Here is a 4,558-nt window from a genome sequence, read left to right as displayed (position 1 = left end):
ATACTCAGAGGCCAAATCAGAAGAAGTAACATTCAGGAGATGGCTGGCTTTTGCCTAAAAGTGAAGGAAACTGCACCTAAAGGGCCTGAGGCAAAAAGAAGGCAGCGCTTTTGTGTTTTCTGCCCCACAAAGATTTATGGTTCAGCTTCCCTGAGGTTAAGCCGCTGATTCCTGGTAGAAAGTACAGCTCATGCCCACAGAGCCACAGCCTTATAGCACTTCATAAAAAGCAGTAGATAGCATCATTCCTTTTATAGCTAGGTGAATAAAGCATGGGAAGACAAAATAAATTTCCCTATGTCTGGTGCCAGAGCAGAAAGTAAATCCCAGCCTGAATAAGTCCATGACTGAGACATTGTGGCACAGCATCTCGAGGCATCACTCTGTGTGCAGTCCATGAGGACCTTCTTCCCCTTCTCAGCAGAAATTCCCTTTGTGCAAACTGGCAGAACTGCCCAGAGTCCTGCACCTTGTTGAGGATATTCCAAGTAAAACAATGCAGCAGTGAGTATCTCAGTGAAAGCAAATGGATCTCATTCATTCCTAGCACAAGGCTGTGGCAGGCTTCCCGAAACAAGAGCCCTGTTGAATTGCATAGACACACCAGTACATCATGTGTGCACGGGAGAACAGGGACTAACAGCATTGTAGCTACGAGGCATTGCTATTCACAGCAACAATTTAGTCTAGCTGAAAAGTAAAACAGCCCAAATGTTCAGCTGGTTGGATCATTTGGCTGCTTGAATATTCCAGCAGCTCTGGAAGAGATGGATGTTGGCAGCTCAGGGCCATGAAGCAGCTCCTGGTCAAACTCATTTACATCAATGACATTTTCCTGAGCTTCAAGAAATATATGCTCATGAAAAATGCACTGATGCTTAGCACTGCACTAATAACCATGTCAGGCAATGGCAGTTCTTGCATTCATTGAGGTTCCATGTTGCAGAACAGAGAGCTGCACAGGAACAAATGGTGCCCTCACCATGCTTTCATATGCCTTCTGGACTGATTCGGCCCATCCTGTGAGCACAAGATGCAGTATGCCCATGCATTCAGAGCAGTATGCCCCACAGCAGCAAGGACAACGAGCCCCCCTGCCCACCATCTCTGCTTAAGGACAGGGCTGCCCAGGCATCACTGACTGTTATGAATGTAAATAATGGAGAGAAACCACTAATTAGTTGGAATAGTTGATCTCGGAGGTCTTTTCCAACTTTGGTGATTCTGTGATCTACTGAAGTCACACAGATAGGCATCCAGCCAGGTCTTGAATATCTCCATAGAAGGAGATATGCCTTCCACCACCTCTCTGTGCAGCTTGTTCCAGTGCTCCATCACTCTTAACATAAAGAACTTCTTTCAAATTGTTGTACAGAACTTCCTATGTTCAAATTTTAGGTCACTGCTCCTTGTCCTATCACTATGCATCACTGAGAAGAGCATAGCCTCGTGACCATTGCCACCCACCTTCCTTCAGATATTTATAAACATTAATCAGATCCTTGTACAAGGATTTGTTTCACTTATGGCTGAGCTGACATTTTTATTCTATTCTTTAATGAAACATAAGCAAATTATTGAGTTTTATTTATGAGCCAGGAGATCATAAAATCATGTATCCGTAGAATCATTAAGGTTGGAAAAGACCTCTAAGATAATCTAGTCCAACTGCCAACCCACCACCACCATGCCCACCAAGCTATACTGTGCAAGAGATGCACACAACTAAGAGCTTTTGATTTACTTACAAAAAAATCTTCAGAAATACCAAGTCCTTTTGCATTTCTGATCTTGTATTAATTTTGTGCACAGCTGAAGGAGGCACTTCACTGCGTCTTTTCTCCTGGATCTCCAGCTTGTTCACACATTTTACTTTTTGAAGATCAACTCACATTTAGATAGTAGTTTGCCAGCTTTAAATTCAGCAACATTGAAACCCATGCAAATTCATCTACAAATATAAGACGTGGATGAGTAATTCTTTGCTCTGAATGTTGTTTTTCCTTTCACATATGCAATCAGACCAAAACTTCAGACCCAGCAGGTCTGAAAAAAATACAGATTTGCCAGGTCTTCCGTTCGGTTGAAAGATGCTGCTTCAACTCATGCTGGGATCTCAAGGAGGAGATATTGAAAAATGGAGTCCCTACCGTGATGCAAAGCAGCTCTGGCTCTACAAAACCAAGACATTCAGAAATGTCCTTAAATAGCCAGTAAGCATGGAAACTCTGCAGTTTGCAAACTATGTTATCTCCACACTTGTTCTACAATCATAGTGTCTAGCGCAATGTTTAGCTTTCACGCTATGCTGTTTCGAGCTGTGGTTATAAATAACATAGATACTATCACCCACACACAATAAATCGCATTTTTTATCCATCTCTGTTTGCATCATTTATAACATAGCAGGTGCCTGCTGACATTCAGTTTTTTTGAGGATTTAGCTGGGGACAGCACTATTTATCAATTTAATCTTCTGGTTATTTCTGGGGTGGAGGGATCTTTTTTTTTTTTTACTGGTTTTATTCTAATTTCTTGTTATCAAAGCTTGCAACATAGAAATTTCATAAACATTAACCATGAGCAGAGGGTCAAGGGAGAATGACCTCAACACAGCACCTTTGCAGGATGAGGAGGGAATATTTATAGCTGTGCCCCGTAGCAGTAAGACAAGCACAACGCATATCCACAGATATCCTGCAGTAAATAAACCCTATCTTTGCTATCATGAGATGTGCCTTTGTCATTCACATGTGTGTAAGCTGCAAGGCAAGGCCGAACTTTCACAGAAAGCTTTGAGACAGCCACTGATCCTGCTTCCCTTTTTCTCCAAAAAGGGAAATGTTAAAAAGCAGTCAGAAGCTGACTTACACCTCACATTTAGGCTTCACTAAGCAGATCTGAAGCAAGCCAGGCCTTTTATTTTACATATGGAAAGACTCCCTCTGTCATGGGAAGAAAGGACCCCAAAATAGTCAATTACCTGGAAATTTAGCTGCTTGTCTAAAAGGGAGGAGGTGAAAACAAGCCCTTAACTCACATTCACTGGAATTCACACATCGCAGGAGCTGCTCATCACACCAACCCACCAGCTGAAGCACTGCTGGTCCAAGATGGTTTTTCCTGTCAACGCCATTCTTCTTTGAATAATAAAACCTACACTGGAGCAAGAACTTGAGCCTCCCACAAGGTCACAGAAGCAGACCAGTCAGTTTCCCACTATTTTTATCCCAGTTGCTGCCTCATCAGACAACTTCATAACCACTGGCTGCAACTGAGATGCCAGGCTTACAGCTGTCTACAGTTATCAGGCTTTGCCTATCCAGAGTCTTGAAAACTCCTCATCTCTGCTCCAGGTGACCTTGGTGAATATCGGAATACTCACTGTCTGAGGAACAGGATTTAAGTTTTTCATTGACAGATGAATTGACCACCTCTGCAGTGCTGGTCAGCCTTCCTGGAGACTGAAAAGAGTCATCCTCCATTATTAAAGTATTCTGAAGCCCTTCTGCGATGTACAAAGGGACATTTTAAACTATGCTCTCATGAAAAGTCGTAAAACTTCTTATTTCACAGAGATGCCCAAAAAAATCAATGATCTGCAAAAAGAACTGTCATTTTAGGTTGTGGCAGCTATAAGCAAACACATAGCAAATTAATAATTTTACATTTAGCCCAAACTCAGATTCATTAAGTCACTCAGGACTGAGAAATGTGAAAGCTTTTAAGCTGTATGTAGCTTATCCCTTAGCATCAATATTGGGCAGCAAGTGGGGGTTGCTCTAGAGAACATAATAAATTCTGAGGCACATATGAAAGATGATCAAAAAATTGTTTCACAAGTTTAACATTGCTCATTCTATTATTTGGGGCTTAAAATGAGCCAATCTATAGATACATTATCAAAAATTGCTCCTTACTAGGACTTGTGCAATTGCTCTTTCCTCCTGCTTGACCCTACATCCCAATCAGAGCTTGCACTCCTACCTTTTGATGAGCAAACAAATTACAGCAACCCAAATACTTCAGGAGAAAGTTATTTAAATTCCTTCTTTCAGCCACGAGAAGGAAATTGGAACAGATTTTACACTAACAGTCTCTGACACATTTTTATTTCTTCCAAGAGCTCTTGTTCAGGATCTGACTTCAGGGCAGACGCACTGACGCAGAAGTCCTCACTTAAAATGAACTACACTTTTCCTTTTTTTTTTTTTTTCTAATCACCTTTTTAATGAGGGTAAAAGTGATTGAGCTTCACTGCATACATAGGCACTCTGCTAAACAAGTTTTCAATAGAACTCAGAATGACAGCAGGGTCTATACAGAATGGTGCTTAACTTTGTTTTAAATCCTATTAAAATACAGATGAATGCTACACAGTCAATATTTAAAAATGTAAATTCTACTGCTCTAAAACCAGATGGAGGCTTTTCAAGGAAACTGCACAATGATGCTCAGAATTCATCACTTCTGAAGATGAAACTAACCTACAGAAAAGAGCAATTATCTGATTCCATGAGGCAATTTCCAGTCCATTGGTACTGCTGACTTTCAGTAA

Source organism: Lagopus muta, chromosome 7 (assembly GCF_023343835.1).
Source record: "Lagopus muta isolate bLagMut1 chromosome 7, bLagMut1 primary, whole genome shotgun sequence".
Lineage (NCBI taxonomy): Eukaryota > Metazoa > Chordata > Aves > Galliformes > Phasianidae > Lagopus > Lagopus muta.
Note: the sequence above shows the minus strand (reverse complement) of the source record.